The sequence below is a fragment of the Myodes glareolus genome, chromosome 23 (assembly GCF_982192425.1).
Source record: "Myodes glareolus chromosome 23, mMyoGla1.1, whole genome shotgun sequence".
In the NCBI taxonomy this organism is placed as follows: Eukaryota; Metazoa; Chordata; class Mammalia; order Rodentia; family Cricetidae; genus Myodes; species Myodes glareolus.
The window spans coordinates 17703984-17723628 of record NC_142048.1 but is presented as its reverse complement, the minus strand read 5'-3'; the positions used below and the strand labels follow the sequence as shown (position 1 = coordinate 17723628).

General features: G+C 42.6%; 1 long non-coding RNA gene across 1 annotated transcript in view; it reads left to right on the top strand.

Moving 5' to 3' along the window:
- The first annotated feature begins 6256 nt into the window (after positions 1 to 6256).
- The window catches only part of LOC148118312 (uncharacterized), a 37738-nt gene continuing 24349 nt past the window's right edge, over positions 6257 to 19645 (top strand). The window contains exon 1 of the long non-coding RNA XR_014998536.2: positions 6257 to 6502. This is a non-coding gene — a long non-coding RNA (uncharacterized LOC148118312). The remainder of the gene's footprint in view (positions 6503 to 19645) is intronic.

Sequence of the window (19645 nt, the reverse complement as noted above, 5' to 3'; positions counted from 1 at the left end):
TCTGCGCCTTCTGGCCTCATTGTTTTAACGTCTGTACTACTTAGCCACAGTTTGAGAAAGAATAATGCTTTTACATTCAGAAAAACTTCAAAGACCTGGGCTTGCTCAATGTGGAGCGCACATGGTAGTCTCCGAAGGCCTTGTCTGCCAAAACATGTTTCTCAGTATTTTTTCTCTTTTCTTTCGATCTCCCACCGCCCCGCTTTTCTTTTCCTCCCCAGATGGGAGGGAACTGCTGACTCGGGTTACCGAGGAGGGCATTTTGCCTTCACAGGAGGCAGTTAGGGCTATGCCAAGGCATTTCAAAAACAAAATCTCCACCGGGAAGGGACTTTGAGGATGGGCTGGCTCTCCTTACAAGGACAAGATAGAGAGGTTGTAACTTGATCAAGACCCAGAAGGGGCTGTGGCAGAGCGGGGGGGGGGGGGGGGGGGGCGCATTACCAGAGTTACAGATGCCCGTCTCCTGCAGATACACACTTTCCTGTTGCCAGTCACTCTTTAAACAAAGGTCAAGATACACTGGCTGTGCCTCTGTACCATAGCACATGACTCTCAATGTAGAAGGTCTTTCTGTTTATCGAATAAATACTGAATTAACCAAATGAAGGCAACAATCTGTCAACCCACTTTTACATTTTTGTCTAAGCAATATCAGTACAAAATCTTTTTTTTATTTCTATTATCTAGACAATTATCCCGATTTTCTTCATTCCGTCCTCCTTTCCTTCCTTTCTTTTTAAACTATCCAGCAGAGAGAAGCAGATAGTTGGCTAAAAGTTCAGGTAAATTGCTTCAGGGATTGGGTCAAGGAAAATCCCAGAACAGTAAGATTTACTAAATTGATCCACTTCAATTTCTGACATTTCTTGCAGAAGCTGAGACCCAAGAAGGCAGCTATTTGCCCAGGGTTCGTAGATAGGCTGGAGCTGGGAACTCCTCCTTCCCAGTTCTGCGTGTGAGGCTCATCATCCCACAGCAGCTCAGTGGGAGAAGTCAGAGAGCTTCCTCTCCTTTAGCCCCTTCCATTAAATGGGTTCCTTTCAACACCTCTGAAAAATGATCTCAGGATATTATCCTTTCACGAATTTACATGCAGAGTTAGTATTAAAGGCAGGGGGTGAGTTCTTAGGACTCCCATTTAAAAGAAGATTCAGGCTGTCGCCAGAACATACAGGTTTTTTTGTAACACAATATTGACGGTGGTGGGGGAAAGGAAGCACCGCACACATGGAGCTGATTAGCCATGAATCTTATCAAATCTCCCAGCTCTCTAGTGGCACAGAAGATATACACAGGGCCAGTGGGCAAATTACCCTGCCAGGAGTTAGAAAACCTCTGCTTTAGACCTGTATTTGTCATTGATCTGTTGCGTTCCGTGGCCAGCCACTTTCTTCAGGTTCTTGTTTCTCTAGATATATGCATACATGTATTATAGATACATATAAAATATATTACACATTTAAACATAAATATTAATTTTTAATCTCAGTGACCTCTTTGGCCCATAAACCTGAATACTCTTCTCATTTTCTCGGATATTCTGTTTATCTATATTTAATAAACCGTGTACTCATACCTGATGGAAGTTAGAGTTTTTTCCTATGGGAAGAACGGAGCATGGAAAGCCTGGGAGGGGTCTAGAGCTGCTTCAGTTCCTTCTTCCTGCAGATAAGATATGGGCCCCGAAGAGGCTTCCTCAGGTCACCCAGCTGGAAAGCCCAGGTTGGCTTCTTACAGTGTCACATTCTTTCCAGAAATTTATTACAGAAATGGGGCCTTCAGGTCTCTGCAGTAGGCTTATGTTAGCACAGATCACATCTTGGGCTACCTCTGCCTGCCACTCCAATGATCTGCAGGCCTTACGTGGCTTTCTATTTCAGGTTATAAATAATGAGGCTAGAATGCAATGGTTTTCGATTCAGGAGCATGAACTTAAAGCAGAGCTCAATGAGAGTACCAGTACCTTTGAGTGGAATACGCTTCTTTTCTTTTCTCTCTCTCTCTCTCTCTCTCTCTCTCTCTCTCTCTCTCTCTGTGTGTGTGTGTGTGTGTGTGTGTGTGTGTGTGTGTGTGTGTGTTTAGTTTTGAGACAGTTAGTGTCTCACTGTACAGACCAAGCTGGTCTGGAACTCAGAGACACCTACCTACCTCTGCCTCCTGAGTATGGTATTTAAATGTGTATGCTACCATGCTCAACTAGAATGGTATTTTTTTAAAATATACTAGCCCTACTGTGTAAAACTATTCAAGACCTCCTTAGGACACACTTATGGGTTCTCTAGTGACAAGTACTGCAGCAACTCTTCTTGTTGTTAAGACCGAAGTCTGAGGTAAGAAAGATGAAAATCTGTGGTCAAACCAAATAAGGGGGGGGGGACGGTAAGTAAAGCAACGTTCATGATATTATTCAATTGACCTTTTCCAGCACACAACAGACACCCAAATTACAACACTGGGGGCAAACGGAGGAGCTAACCAGGGTGATCCACCATAGGATAAGGTCATCAGGATAAGGTTGCTTGCACTGAGAGGCTACCTTCTCCAGTGAGAGCAGGGCTCAGGGAATTGTCTTCCCACTTCCTCTTTCCCACCCATCTTGCCCTGGTTGACCTTGACTAAGAAGGACTGACTCTTAACTGCTTGGCTGAAATCCAAACTGTTTCGGGGGATCTGTTGGGATGTGTAAAGGACAAGCTAGCTTCTCTGCTCTGAAGTTGTGCTTTCCTTTAGGCAGGAGACATGGACATCTTGGAGACTGAAAGAACCCCAAACAGGACCAGGTTTTAGAGAATTTCTTCATCCAAGACCATAAATGGAACAAGAAAGAAAGAGTTGTCCAGCCCCAACAGCCACAGCCAGATGTTGTCCTCGTAATGACAGATGTTAAAAGTCCAGCCACCATGAGGGCAGGCTGGCTGCTTACTCTGGCCATAGTAGCAGTGCTGAAAGGATACGGGCAAAACTTGGTATCTGTCATTCAGCTTTGTTGGTTTCTTTTGGCTCAGGGTTCATCTTGCCTCCATCCCTGCTTCATTGGGCTATATTCTATCTCAAGATTCAGACTGCCTTTTCTTGGAACCCTACACTAAGCCTTGGGGGCGTGGCATTGCTCAAGCAGCATTGCTTGAGGGTAGTAGAAGGTCTCTTTTCTCCGTTTCCTCCATGGTTTAGTGCCAGATGCAGAATAGGTGTTCTTCACATGCTTGCTGAACATGATCAGGCTCAGAGTTTGAATAAACAGCTTCTGCTTCTTCTCATTTGAGGGAAGTGATTTCTCTGAGCCTTGGTTTTCCCTGTGTGCAATGGGACTGCCTACAGCCCCTCGCATTGGCATTGTGAAGAGCAAATGAAGCTGAGTGCAGAGGTCTTTGTTAAGGGACGACAGCAGCTCTGACATTCCAGTGACTGCAGGCCCATATTTCCCATGTGCCTATGCATCATCATGCAGTGTGCACATCTCATCTACATCTGTGTGTGTGTGTGTGTGTATTTCTGCATGATACAATGGAATGAAAAAGCTTCCAATAATTTTCTCTAAACTCTATCCTTTTAAAAGTAGGCTTTAAAAAAAGGTCCATAATAATTACTTTCCCTGCTTTTTCTCAGTGGTGAGGGTTGACCCCAGGACCCAAGGCCTTCAAAGCAAACACTCTACTAACCGAGTTTTATACAATAGCTACCTTTTCATACCTATTCAACATTATAGATAAAGCAGTTTCTACCATCCCTAGCCGTCATTCTGGGGAACTCTTACACCCATCTATTCAAGCACAAACTGCTCATTTGTAAGGCACTAGACGGCTAATAAAGATCAGTGACCGTTTCTCTATGACTTATTAAACCTTCCTGCTGTAATTAGTATCGTTGAAGGTCAGGAAGTTAGCTTTTCATTTAACATTCTCATTAATCTCTTGGAACAATTAGGGAAGGCATTATTCCCATAATGTTCGTGAATTAACGAGGCACCGGGTTGGAGCGCGTTCAGGGGGAGTAGGTGTTTCTTTAGCCGGACGATGCCTTTCCTCAGAGTGGAAGTTACTCTGGGATGCCCTGTCTCCTGTCTCCCTTTGGCTCCGCGGCATGGTAAGGTCCGTACCTGTAAGCGCCGCTTTATTTATAATGCTTTAAGTAGCACAGTTACTTCTTCTACATTTTGGACCTACTTGGAAACCGGGACTCGCCATTCAGCCATCAGTGGTATGTGTGTGGGGGTCGATGGTGGGGGTGGTAGTGGTGATGGTGGAGGTTCTCCAGCAGGGTGACTGCCTCTTGGCTTGTGGACCCAACTGCTCTGTGTCTTTGCGGGGTTGCGGGGGTTTGGAGGGGAGCCCTAGATACTCCGTCATGGACTGCTGTGATGGTACAAGAGGGAGGGTGCCATCCCTCTTGCACCTCCTCTACCTCCCGCCTCGTGTTCTTCTTTAAAAAGCCAGATGGCGCCAATTCGCAAGACGTTCGAGAGCGGAGGGTTCCGGGGCTGACTCAGGGAGAGCGAGGGGGCGGGTGGACCCTCACGTCTGGGGCCGGCGCTTTCTGCTTTCTCTCCGCCTCTTCAGACACCGGTTTGCTTTTCTCTTTTTTCTTCTCCCACACCCCTCGCAAGATGCCGACAAGTCCAAAGGAAAGCGGAGTGTCCTGTGAGCCACATGGAGCTCGGGGAAAGGAAATGATTAAAGTCGTGAGGTTTCCTGGCTCTTCGTGGTGTTTACGGTGGGTTTTGATTTGGGAAGAGAGCGAGGAGAAGTTAGGGCCGGTTCCCATCCGCCCGCATCCTGAGCCTGTCTGGGTTGCAGATGACATGGGACCGGGTGGGAACGCTCTCTCGGTGTGCACATTCCGAGTGGGTGCAGGAGCGTGTCTCCGAGGGTTTCCTGTGCTGGTCTATGTGGCAATCCACGCGTGTTATAAAGAAGAAATCTTCCAGCTTCAAGAGGAGGGGTTTCAGGTTCTTTCATACGACATCTAAAGGGTTGTGTCTTTCTAAAGTGCCTGAGTTTCCTTTTCAAACGCCATTTAAAAGACTTTTGTAATGTTTCCAGTCTTTGCATATTGTATATTAGGATAGGGGAGCAACCCCATTATTAAACACTTACATTGATTAATTTGATTTAAATCAAATTCCACTGAATGGAAGTGCTTGTTGAAATTTGGAAAATAATTACTAATGTTGTCATGACGTTTGGCCATTTCGGCTATAGACAATCATCATCAAGCCTGAAGTTAAGATAAATTCAATAAAAGTAATTTTTAAATGCACTGGAATGTTGTGGCAATAGAGTTGGCAGATGGTCTATAGCAGTGTTAGGATTTTAATTCAAATGACAGAAAAGCATACACTAACACATAAAGCACTCAGCAACATTGGTAAGGACATGTGTTGTTGATTCGTTTTTAAAAAATAATGCTAGTCATATGTTTATTGCAATGTGCACTTTGGAGCAGGGTCTTTCTTCCTTTCTCCTTTCCTCTGTGAGAGCGGTGGGTCTCAGACCACAGGTTGTCAACTATTAGTTTCTCTTGAAGCCAATAATACTGTGGGGAGAAGTAGCTGGAGTGGGAAATTTTGGAAAAAGGTCTTGGTATCCTAACAGTAGACTGGTTTGGGGTGGCAGTGGCATTTCAGAGGCTCAGCGACTGGTGCAGGGGTGAGAGAAGCAGATGCTATTCCCATTGCTCAAATATCAGGACACTGATTAAATCACATTACTCCTTTCTGGGAAGTTGACCTTCTACACCTGACCTTGGGGATGCCAGCTATCCCTGTATTTATTCCATCCCAGATACTGAGGCTGTCTGTTTGGGCTAAGACTCAACTTGGGTGTGGCCTTCGGTCTCTCTCTCTTACCCAAAACAAGTGACTTCCGGTCTCTGCACCCTCTGGTCAGCCAGGGAGATTTTGGTCAAGAGGGACCTGTCTGCAAACTCCATTTTAGATTTTCTAGAGCTCTGTATTGAGCTGATTTCCCGCTGCTATCAACCTAGAAGACACTGCTGCTAATTTTCTAGTATTCCAGAAGTGTATTTTCCCTTGTGGCATATGCTTTTAAGCTTTAGAAGGTAACAGAATCACCTAAATGACCGGGAGCTGGTGAGTGAGCTCAGTAGATAGAGGAGTTTGCCATCTAGTCTAATGACCTGAGTTCAATCACTGTGGTTCACCTCGTGACAAGGCACACACATGCCTCACAAGCTAAATAAATATTTCTTTTTTTAAAAAAAAGCCTGTGCCTTCGTTTCTAATTCAGAAGGTCTGAGGCAGAGCTTAAGAACCGGCATTTCTTATAATTTCTGAAGGGATTGCTAAGACTGGTTCAAGGAACAGACTTTGAGGACCACTGTTATACACGCTCTTGAGCAAGTGTGAAATGGAAGGTGGCTGACAGGGCAAGGTGAAAGTGTTTCTGAATCCTTCAACAGTCACCTCAGGCTGAAGCTACCAGCAAGTCCTGTCCGCGGACAATTTCACTGGAGGGGAATTGAGGCTTCCAGAGGGATTTAGGTACAGTAGAATTTTATTATTCTATGCATCTGAAAGAACTTGCCAGAAATATAAATCTTAACACATCATTAACTTAATTTCTGTTTCATATTTAGTCTTCCATATTTTAAAACCTGTGGGGGGGGGAAATCAAACCAAGATCGTAAAATGGAAGCTTAAGTAATGGTAATTCTATCTAATATTTCCCATCGTGCTGCAGGAAGACAGCCACCCGATATTAAATGGGAACCTTGGGCTGCTCGTGAATGTCACTGACTTTCTGCCAAGACATCCCTGGCTCCCAAGGCCTGGTTCCTGTGGCTTCCCAGTGCTGGGCTCTGCTCTGGCTGCTGAGCCTCAGAGGCAAATGGGGTTGTTATGAAATTCGTGTTCTAAATGAATCAATTCTTGAACCTGAAGTGTGCAAGGAAATTACCTCAAAGTGAGATGAGAAACTTGTCTGTGGAAAAGCTGTTGACCTTTCCAGGATTACTTTTAAAAGAATAGATTTGTTTTATTTGACACTCTGGGAATTATTGAATAAAACGCAACAGCCTCAAAAATTATCCAGTTTGTTTCATGTTCTGCAGGCTGGACTATCTGAGCTAAGTCCCTGAAATGAGAATCACCATTGGTGAAATTTTGTTGCAAAATTTGGCATGGACTATTTTGAAGTGTCAGACTTCCAGGCGCTATTTCGGAGTTGGCAAGAGTCAAGGGCTTTTTATTGATTTAATGACTTTTTTTCTTATTGTCCCCATAATCACCTGCTTTATAAACTGTGGCTAGAGCTGATGTTGCAACTGGCAATTTTCTTAGAACCCAAATTCATTTATATTTTTCTGTCTTTTGATTTCCATCATTTCTTGGAATTGTTAGTGGATGGAACAAAAAGAGAATACATTATAAACAATTCAAAAAACCAAAAACAAAATTCCTTGGACCTTTTACAGATACCACACATGCAAATAACTGTGGCTCTGCATTCCAATGGCATCGAGTAGGGATTGCATTTTCCTCGCTAACCTCTTCCCTTACCAAGCAGTATTGTTTTTCAAGCATGTTTTTCTCTAAATCCAGGTTGTCATCTTAAATGAATTCATACAGACTCAGTTCAGACGAGGAGGTAGAATATCTTCTCCTTTGACCTCAACGTTTGTGCAATCCTGTCTGGATTGTTCCCAAATACGAATGCCTACTATTCTAGGATGAAACTTGCAGCTTGGTTGTATGATTTGCACAACCACAGCCATAACCAACCATTGGAAGTGATAAGTATTGTTTTCTCCTTTTCCCTGCATTGAGGGAAGAAACCAAAAAGACAGTCTGGGATGAGCATCTCAGGGCTGAACATGACTCTTCCTCTGGCAAACTCTTTATGGCATAGTTATTTTTCTCCAGTGATAGGCACTATGAACAAGGGATGACATTCCATCCCTGCAGGGACTCTACCCCTGAGCTCCACCACCAAGACCTGCATCCTTATTTCAACATGACGGAATACTCAATCTATTTCTGGTCAGTCAAAACCAATATTCTAGTTTCTCTGCTAACATGTAGACCTTATTCTGAAGCAATGGGGATTTTTTTCATTTCTCCAGAAAGTCAACAAGGCTGTTTAAAAAGACTTCACAGCATTAGAGGATGTAGTTCAGTGTGTGCTTTGCATGCAACAAGGACATGGGCTCAACTCTCAGCATAATGAAAGAGTCAAAGCTCCAAAAAAAGGAAAAGAAGACAGGAAGGAAGGAAATAATTTTTGTAGGAACAGGAAATGTAACCTGATTTTTTTAAAAAGAAATCTTTTATGAACACATCCATGAGTCACTGATTGTTTCTCTAATACAGAAAAATTGCACTGTTTTTGGTGCTGATATCTGAGAAAAATGATGAAATGCTTTTGTTCAATTAAGTAATATCTATCTATGTAAAACTCAGCAAGGCATTAAAATAACAGTCTAGGTTAAACTTACCAGTTTGGGAAGCCTTATATCAAATGTCTTTACTCTGTTGTTAGCTCTGCCTGGCTTTGTCATTTTTTTCTTTCATCCCATCATCTTCTTATGCATTGTTTTCAAACTCCTAAAATCCTAGCTCAAGATGGCATGAGTTAGAGTTGGGGAGAGAATGAACACTCGTTTTCTTAGCGTACACAATTTTAAAACACACCCTTTAATGTTATTTGACACCATTTTTCTCCATGTGCTTTCTACAGAGAGTTTGTCAGATGAGACCATATTGCAAAACTAAATTATTGACAAAATGCTTGTGATTCCAAAAGGGCCTGCCTGATTGAAAGCAGTCTCTGGGTTTCAACGACATGAGAACGTTGTTTACCCTTTCTGTTGGTGTGTTTGTAGATTCATGCAGGCCATACTTCTGGGCTCCTGAGGCCCACAAATAGTTTCTCCACAGCCAACTCAGTGCAGATAGGGCTTGAGTTTTAGAACACCCTACTTCCAGATCTTTGTTCACTGAGTTAGCATCCAGGAAAATGCCACAGAAGTGATCTTCCTTGGTCATCTCTAGTTCAGTTTCTTTCTGCAAGTACATCATGTACAACACAGTCAAAAAAGTTGCAGAATCATATTTGACCATTCCCCAAATGTGTTGGTTCCCTTGCCAGATTCAGCAATCCCTTCTTCAAGATCTCTCTCACAAGAAGCTCATTTCGAGTCATGTGACTTTGGGACGGACTTGTCATTTGTTCCTAAATGTCTGTTTAGCCAACACTTAGCCTGCCTTTGAGAATGATATCAAAATCAGTTCTGCCTCTGACAAGGAACAAGGTGATTGCCACTGAGAAAAGAGAAAAGCAGCCTTATGGAAAACTGAATTTGCTCACTCAGTGGTCTCCCTAATCTGCTTTGCCTTACTACAGAAGAAGATTATAGATTGGATAATTAATTAAAAAAAAAAACCTGGCTATGGTATCGGAGGCTTGGAAGTCCAGTATGGTGCTGGCATCCTAATAGGGCTCTTGTGTATGTCATCTCTTGGTAAAAGACAGAAAAGGAAGAGGGGCCAAATACCCTTTCGGACAAGCCCAGTGTATTTATAAATAGCTTACTGCCCCAATTAGAGCACTAATCCATTCATGCTCTAATCTATTCATGACCTATAGAATAACCTTCAAATCTACGAACATTTACAACTAACAATGGTAACAATAAGAACACCACAGTTTAAACTATTCATATTGAATTTCAAGTGGTAAGAAATAATTTTAAATATTTAGTTTATTTGGCATATCAATTGCCTCTTGGCCAATATAGAACTAGTGACCTGGAAACTCACAAAAAAAAAAGAAAAAAAAGAAAAGAAAGAAAGAAAAAGTTATTTTTCTCAATATACTCCCTTTGTCAACTCTTCATCCTAATTAATAAGAAAAGTCTCAGAAAAACATGGTTCATCATTACTTAGAATTTCAAAATAGCTAATGTCCTGAACCACGTTTTATGAGCATTTCCAAGGACTTCTACTGTTTAGCTTCATCCTGTTTGAAGATGTTCGAGCTGGGTTGAGATTCATATCGACAATCAGAAAGGAATATCACAGTTCTGGTTGCCATTATCCTGTTTAGACATGCTGGAACTAGATTGCTTGTGTTAAAATTTAATGGACTGGAGAAGAAAAGTTTTCAAAAATCTTAATGATGGCGGCTTTGAGTCTTCAGACATCTGGCAGATGTCTTGTTTTCTAAATTCAGAACATCTGAGAAATGCATGATTTCCTCAATTAGTGTCCTCAGCTTTGACGGCACATTAGGGTACCTCCAGTTTTGTTTGTTTTTTAAAGAGGGGTGAGGGTGCAGTTCCGTGGTAGAGAACGTTCCTGGCATGTACACAGCCCTGGGTTTGAGCCCAGCAATGCAGAAATAATCAGATAAATTGAGTTGTTTAGCATGACATTTGCAAATAACCTCAGCATTTGGGAAGTCGAGGTAAGAAGGCGGAGAGTTGAGATTAGCCTGTGTCATATACTGTCTCAACAAAGCAAAAGCAAATTAAGGGGGAGAAAAATGACAGGAAGCCTTGATCCCTAACTAACTAAAGCAGAATCACTCGGGGTTGGGCTCCGGATGTCGTTGTTACTGTTTCTAAGTGTCCCCAAGTGATTCAAATCCGTGGCCAGGCCGACAGTCACTAACCTACATGAAAATGTCATCTTTCCCTGATGAGGAGAGCTAACACCATGCTTCTAATTCTGGCCAACTGAGAGGCTCTGAATGGAAAAATCAGAAGTGACAGGAACCTGGAAGAGGGCCACCTGGCCATCAGAAAATTCCAGAGGGATGTCGTCACTGCCAGACACACTGCTAGCCAGAGCTGAAGAAAATTTCAGGAAACCATAAAAGTCTGACATTCGCACCCTTCTCTGGAATTCCAAAAAGACAAGGAGATCGCCCGATACATAAAATTCTGATGCTACTATTTCAAGTGGCAAATATCAAAGTGTATCGGGGTGGCTGTAGGGGAGTGCTCTAAAGAGGTAGCCGGAAAGATAAGTGTCTTCTGACACGAAATAGTCTATGGAGACAAGATATGTCGGAAAATGGTGAGTCTCGAGTATGAAAGACAATTTGAAGGGAAGAAGGCCTAATTACAGAAGAGATCTGCCAGGAATATGTGAGAAGGGACCCAGAAAGCCCATGTCCAGACGGCAGAAGCATCCACAGAGCTCTGCTGACATGGTGTCTAAGGTGAAAGAAACAAGGCGAACACCCCAGGCGGCATCCTCTCTGTAGACAAGGGGTGGTCGGGCAGAGTTTGCTAAAGGACCAGGGGGAAGAGGACTGTGAGCCAATGGCAGCTGTCCTAGTGAGTTCAAACCTTGGTCTGCAAAGAACAAACCGGAGCGTTAATAGAATCTGCAGATGCAAGGGCTTTAATCTTTGAGGAAAAAAAATATGGAAAAGAGAGGTTCCCAGACACTGGCCCACATTTTTGTTTTTTCAGGGCAAAATAGGAAAATTCTTGGAACTGCAGACTCGAAAGTCTGCTTTTCAAAAGTTCCAAGATTTACTTTAAAATGCCATTTGAATTTAAGAGTTGCCAATTGAATCATGACTATGACATAGTTCATGAATAGAGAAGAGACGAACAATCATATGTTAAATCAGCTTATTTAAATTCAGTCGTTCATAAGCTTTAAGGATCAGATAAAAGCAAAGCGACTTTTGGAAATTGTTAGCTAGTGGTCTACCAAACCATCCCCTACTTCAACAGGCCAAGCTCTACCATTTTTGAGCACTAACATGATGCTGTACATGAAAAACTGCATTTGACCTCATTTGATAAAAGACAGCAAGTCAAATGTAGACACATTAAACATAGCAAATAAATTTCCCTCCAGGATCTATGTATAAGATGTACATGAAACACCAATGAGAACTGTATTCAGGTTTGGGTCCTCTCTACAAGATACCTCCTCATGCAGGTACGACTGTTTCAAAATACAAAGCAAATCTGGAGTTGGAAACACTAATCCCAAAAGGTTTGAATGACACATATATATAACTTGTTGCTTTAATTTGCTCACAATTCTGGGCCAGCCTGGTTGGTTCTTTTCTTGGGTTTTTTTCTGGGATTCTTCAGCCATCCTGAGTTATTCAATGCCTTAAGTGAAGCTGAAAGATCCAGGTAACCTCCATCGTATGTTTGGTGGGGTTTTCTGGATGGAAGCTGGGGGCATGAGTCGCCACCCGGCCAACTGGAGATAACTTACTTGGTGGCGGCAGCATTCCAAAAGCACGAGGTGAAACCTTCAAGGACGCTTAAGGTCAATGCTTGGACTCCTGCTTTGGTCTCTTGGTGAAAGGAAGTCACCGAGTCAGCCCAGATCACTGAGCAGGGAATCAGGTGGTATTTTAGGGGGGAGTTGCTGCAGAGACTTATGGTAACGTGGAGCTTATTACACCTCTTCTCACAAAAGGGCTCACATATTATTACACATTAATTTCAGGGGATTCATGGATCCTTTCAGTCCAATCAAAGAGCCTTCAGTCTATTTTAATCAAGGGTGTGTGTGTGTGTGTGTGCGTGTGTGTGTGTGTGTGTGTGTGTGTGTGTGTGTGTGTTTGGTTTTTCAAGACAGGGTTTCTCTATGTAGCCCTGGCCGTCCTAGAGCTCACTCTGTAGGCCAGGCTGGCCTCAAACTCAGAGATCCACCTGCCTCTGCCTCTCGAGTGCTGGGGTTAAAGCTGTGCACCACCCCTGTCTGGCGGAACTAAGGATTCGAAAGCTTATCCAGACTAAGCACTTACCCCTCGCACTCAGGTTCTGTAATTCTCAGTTCCATGCCGTTTCCATTATGCCCAAGATATTTACTTGTTGCTGTAGGAAACGGATCTCAACACAGTATGAACCATCACTCTAACACATCAGGACAAGCTACTCCAAAGGTATACAATAAAATAGAAACTTGATTCGGCTGACCTGTCTGCACATACATACAAATAGGAAAGTAGGTTAGATAAAAGGAGGTGAGAAAAGCCAATGGTCTTGCTAATCTGCAGATTGGCACCGCTATGGGCAGGTCCCTAAGCCTGTTTTACTTTATTCAGACAGATACTTTTTATCTTTCAGCCCACACAAACAGAAAAGTTGTTTGTAACAAATGACTTGTAATAAACGGGATTGTCTTCACAGTTAAATTGTCTGTCTTTAAAAGGAATACACTGTGGTTGGGGGTGTGCAGACTCTGTTGGTAGAGTTCTCACCTAGCAGGCATGAAGTCCTAGACTTGATCTCCAGCACAAAAGAAAAGAAAATGTTGCTATTGTTTAAGCCAGGCATAGTGGTGCAGGCCTCTAATCCCAGCACTCAGGAGGCAGAGGCAGCAGATCTGAGTTTGAGGCCAACCTGGTCTAAAGAATGAGTTCCAGGACAGCCAGGGCTGAACAGAGAAACCCTATCTTGAATCCCTTGCAAAACTGCCACTGATTCCCAGAACTATGAGTTCGTGTGTGTGTGTGTGTGTGTGTGTGTGTGTGTGTGTGTACATGTACACACTAATGAGAAATTAATCGATATTCATTTTAAGCTATGTAAAAACCTAGTACTGCCACCACTTCAAATTTTCATGTCTTTTTTAAAAAGATTTTTAAAATCTTTTTTAAAAAGATTTATTTATTTAGTATATAGTATTCTGCCTCCATGTATGCCTGCAGGCCAGAAGTGGGCACCAGATCTCATTACAGATGGTTGTGAGCCACATTTGGTTGCTGGGAATTGAACTCAGGACCTCTGGAAAAGCAGCCAGTGCTCTTAACCGCGAAGCCATCCCTCCAGCCACTCATTTTCCTTTATAAGATGAAAAAACATGAAGAAATATATATATGATATAGTTAAAATGATCACTTTTGCTGTGGCTGGTTTTGTTGAATGGGAGGGCAGCTGTTTCCTGTTTACTGTTGTTCTGTGTATTTTGTTGAGCCAGGGTCTCAGTCTTGTAATGCTCCTGCCTCAGCCTTCCAAGTGCTAAAACTAAAGACATGCACCACCACAGCAGGCTGAAATTTCACCTACTTAGAAAATTTTAAATTACATTTATATTTTTATTTGTTATGTATATGCATATGTATGCCTGCCATAGCTTATATGCAGAGATCAGAGGCCACTTACAGAGCTGATTCTCTCCTTCTAAGAGTTGAGCTCTGGTCATCAGACTTGGTAGCAGAGGTGACTTTACCTACTGGGCTATAGAGAGTGCATTGAATTGGCCCAGTGTGGTGGTTTGAAGGAGAGTGGCCCCCATAAGCTCATATGTGTGAATGCTTGATCCCTAATTCATGGAACTGTTTGGGAAGGATCAAGAGGTGTGGTCTTGTTGGAGGAGGTATATCACACTAGCCCAAACACACTCTCTCTGCCTGCAACTTGTGGATCAGATGTGGGTTCTCAACTGCTGTAGCATGAATTTTAATTGGTCTTAATCAGTAAAACCTAGAGTCAGATATGAGGGGGTGAAACGTGAAGGATCAGCAAAGCAGTGCAGTCAGCCACTAGAGAGACCTTTCTTACCTTTCCTGAATCTTCAGACTGAAGGGGCGATCCTGTCTCTACCAATCCTCAGTCTGCATCCTCAGACTGCACACTCAGGCTGTACACTCAGGCTATACACTCAGACTGCACCCTCAGACTGCATCCTCAGTCTGCATCCTCAGACTGCACCCTCAGACTGCATCCTCAGACTGCACCTTCAGTCTGCATCCTCAGACGGCACCCTCAGACTGGACACTCAGACTGAATTCTCAGACTGCACCCTCAGACTGCATCCTCAGAGTGACTGCATCCTCAGACTGCATCCTCAGAATGACTGCATCCTCAGACTGCACCCTCAGACTTCACCCCCAGACTGTATCTTCATCAGACTGCATGTGAGCTTTTGTCTCCTTCCGCCTTATATTCCTCTCTCTGCCCAGCCATATCATCTTCCGTCTCCACCTCCCTATGCCAGGATTGAAGGTGTGGGCCACCACTGCCTGACTGTTTCTCACAGAGATCCATCTGCCTCTGTCTCTGAAGTCATGGGATTAAAAGAGTGTGCCACCACTGCCTAGCCTTCAGTGGCTTAGCTCTGCATTCTGATCTTCATGCAAGCTTTATTTGTTAAAACACAAATAAAATATCACCACAAGCTGCTGCTCCAGTGCCATGGCTTCCTGCCTGCCTGCCTGCCTGCCTGCCTACCTGCCTGCTGCCTGACTGCCTGCCTGCCTGCCTGCCTGCCTGCTGCCTGCCTGCCTACCTGCCTGCCTGCTGCAGCTCTTTGCCATGATAATCATGGACTCGCCCCTGAATCTGTAAGCAATGTCCCAATTAAATGATTCCTTTTATGAGTTGCCTTGCCCTTGGTGTCTCCTCACAGCAATAGAACAGTAACTTAGACACCCAGGTTTTACCTTTCATTTAATAAAATATTACTACCTTATGGCTGCTCTCACTCAAATGAATGGGAGTAACTAATTAATTTTGAAATAATCTGTTCTTCAGCCATTACTCACCCAGTTAGTGATGTGGATATTGTGGTTTACATGTGAAATATTCCCCCGAGCTCATATGTTCGAACAGTTGGTGTTTCCTGGCTGGAACTGCTGCTTTGAATGATTGTAGAACCTTTAGGAGGTAGAGCCTTGGCGGAGAAAGTGGGTCGCTGGGAGCTGGGAGCCGGCCTCGAGGTTTGACAGCGTGACCCTACTCTGTGATTCCTGACTGTAAATGTAATATGACCAGTTACTTCACGTTCCTGCTGTCATGGTTTTCCTGCCATGGTGGACTGTATCCTTTTCAACTGTGAGCCTCTCCTCCCTTAATTGCTTCCTCTCAGGTGTTTAGGTACGGCAACAAGAAAAGAAAACTGATACAGTGGGTTTTGGTTGAGTGGTTTGGTTTTTGTCTTGGTTCTGCTTACAGAGCGAAGGGAGAGAGTCCATGGCCTCGTTTGCACTCGGCTCTGCCAGTATTCCGAAGGTGAGCTCATTAGAGAGCTTTATGTCACAAAAGCACACGTACAAAAAGAAAAATATGGGCTGGAGAGATGACTCAGAGGTTAAGAGCACTGGCTGCTCTTCCAGAGGTCCTGAGTTCAATTCCCAGCAACCACATAGTGTCTTACAGCCATCTGTAATGAGATCTGGTGCCCTCTTCTGGCCTGCAGGCATACATGGAGGCAGAATGTTGTATACATAATAAATAAATAAATCTTTTTTAAAAAAAGGAAAATGTGCAAAGACGCAGATAATTAGCAATTGAACACCATAACCACAAACCCTTACTCAACAACTGTTATCATTTTGCCATCTTTCATTCATCTGTCTGGTTTTGTTTGCTTGCCTGCTTTTGATGGGGTCTCACTATGCAGTCCTGCTGCCTGGAGCTCCTCACTGTGCAGACCAGGATTGATTCAACCTCACAAAGATCCAGCTGCCCCTGCCTCCCCAGTGATGGGATTAATGTTGTGCATCACTACGTCCAGTGGAGGTTTTTTTTTTTCCTTGTAGGACCATTTTAAAGTTATTCACATGCAGACGGTATGTGTCTCCAGAATGTGAACACCCTCTCACATAACCAAATTCTAATATATCCCACTTAATGAATTAATATCATTTATATAATATAAAACTATGTCCACATTCAAATTATTACCTCCATTTTATAGAGTTTATTTACAATTTCCAATTCCAGTCAAAAAGTACATACTACAGCTGTCCCATCTATCATCAGTCTGGTTCAATCTATAACCATGCATCCCCTCCCTCACTCTCACTCTCCCATGCTTTCTAAAGAAGCCAGCCCACTTGTCTTATGAAGCACCGCCGATTAGCCTCCCCCTCCCCATTTTATTTTGTTTTTATAAAAAGCTAACAGGAAGCATTTTCTGATTACACAAGCAATGAATATTAGTTTTGTTTATTTTTGAGATTGTATTTTATTTATTTATTTATTTATTTATTTATTTATTTATTATGTATACAATATTCTGTCTGTGTGTACGTCTGCAGGCTAGAAGAGGGCACCAGACCTCATTACAGATGGTTGTGAGCCACCATGTGGTTGCTGGGATTTGAACTCAGGACCTTTGGAAGAGCAGGCAATGCTCTTAACCACTGAGCCATCTCTCCAGCCCCGAGATTGTATTTTAATACATTTTTCCCTCCCCTCCCTGCTCTAAGCCCTCCTAAATACCCCTCCCATCCCTCCTTCAAATTCATGCCCTCTTTTTTCATCTACTGTTATACTATGCATGTGTATATATATATTTGTATATACTTTTTATTTTTCCTTCACTGTGGTTTAATATGCTTGTCCTTATATACTCTATTTGTCTGAAGACACACTGGGTCCAGTTTTCATATTCTGAAGAGTGCCTTATAGTGAAGCTCTCCGCTTCATAGTAGGTCATATTAGGAGCACATGGTACTGGTGGCTCCACTACCAGAGATGTCAAACGTTATCCTTGAATTAAGATGAAAGCATCCACACCCACCTTCACTGGCAAGAAAAGAGAAGCCATGAATTTGAAGGAGGGCATAGAGGGGTAGATGGAAGGGTTTGGAGTGCCGAAAAGGGAAGGGAGATAAATTGTATTTAAAACACAATACCAAAATAAACAAAAGTTAATATTAATTGCTTGTATAATCAGGAAATGCTTGTTGTTAGCTTTTATTTTATATTTCTTTTCTTTTTAAGATAGGACCTACAGTTTTATTTTATATATTTAATTGTTTTATGTGTCTGAGTGACCTTTCTTTGTGCATATCAGACGAAGGAATAAGATCCCATTACAGTTGGTTGTGAACCACTCTGTGGTTCCTGGGAATTGAACTCAGGACCTCTGAAAGAGCCGTCAGTGCTCTTCAGCACTGAGCCATTTCTCTAGCCCCTGATATTAGCTTTTTGTAAAAACAAAATGAAACATAATGCAAAAAAAGACCAAAATTAGGGCACTCCATAAGACAAGCAAGACCTTGTCAATTTGTTGGTCATTGATGGGGTGATAATTTGATGCCATAAAAATTTCCAGCTCTCTAAAATGAGTTCCTTTACTGAATTCTTTAAAATATAAAACTATACTTTTGATTATTATCATCAACATTATTATGCTGTGCTGGAAGCTGAATCCAAGGCCTCATACATGCCAGGTACATGACCGACCACTGAAATATCCTCGACCCCAAGATTTTATCAAAGAACTATATCCCAATTTCTAAAATTTCTTCAGGATTATATATGATTTAATGCTAAAAAACAAACAAATGTCTGCTTTAAAATTTAAAGCAACTTTTAATTTCCTACTTGAATAGTTGTAGTGCGCTATGTGTGTGTAGCATATATGTGAATGTAGCTGTGTGTGTGTGTGTGTGTGTGTGTGTGTGAGAGAGAGAGAGAGAGAGAGAGAGAGAGAGAGAGAGAGAGAGAGAGAGAAACATTCTGGTTAGCAGTCTACCTTGACTGATGATTTGGGCATTAATGGGTCCCTTATCCATTCTATTATTTTATAAGTACTGCATGCTAAGTTCATAACTGGAGGAAGAATGTTGTAAAAATGAATCCACGTGCAACAAGAAGAGATGAAGGACGCAGTCACTGTGTCAAGAAGGCAAGCTGTACTGTAGGTTGGATGGCTAGTCAACTCTTAGTGTGGGGTAACTGTGCCTTACACTGCAGCTGGGATGTGGCTTTCTTGAAGTAACTTCTTTGTTTCTTTTTCAAAGCAGGTCAGAAGATATGAGCATACATCCCAGTAAGCAAGCATGGTGGTATCATTCCTAATTAGGAATAGAAAATCATGTCTAAAATCTGTGTCTGTTCGCTTTCTTGACTTCATTTGTTTTTGTTTCACCCTCATCTGTGACTCATTTGCCTTTCGCCATCTTCCGCCATTGCTTCTGCAGGAATATCAGTCTTGAAGTGTACAGCATGGCTCACACCCACTTCAAACATTGTTTAAAATCTCATTTATTATTTCATACTGTGGTCTCACTTAAAAGCCAGCATTACTGAAGCTGCACAGCACATACCTTTTAGGGAGGAGAGAGAGAGAGAGAGAGAGAGAGAGAGAGAGAGAGAGAGAGAGAGAGAGAATACCGTGAGGTCAGCCACAGCAGAAATATGAGGAACATAAGAACATTCAGAAGTCGTATGGGTAGAGGAAGTCTCCAGACACCAGAAAACTGGAAACCACCCAAGCTTGGGCTTAGCACTGTACAGAAATGTGATGAAGACCAGGGCTGGTATTATTTTTTTCCCAACAAGGGGTTACTTACTTAAGGACCACATTCCCAGGATTACAAGGATTTGCCTGAATATCCAAGGGAACATTTATCTCTAGAAAAAATGAGAATAAAGGAAGAGGTGAGATGCATGGGAACCTCTGATTCAATGAGATTCGGGTTAGAACTTGTAACCAGCATGGACATAATCATATTACATTGGTATCGGCAGATGAAAACTATATTAAGTAGGAATTATGTTTTCCCAGTTAGCTTACATTTTAGACACTAAAATCCAAGTGTTTGTGCAAGTCAAATCCAATTAAAACTCAATATGGTTCAGCATTATTCTTCTAAGGAAAGCAAGCGTAAGGCCGTGTGCTGCAAAGGTTCCATGCCAGTAGTTTAATAATTCTTTCGGCTCACTTTCTGTGCTTCACCCCAGCAGA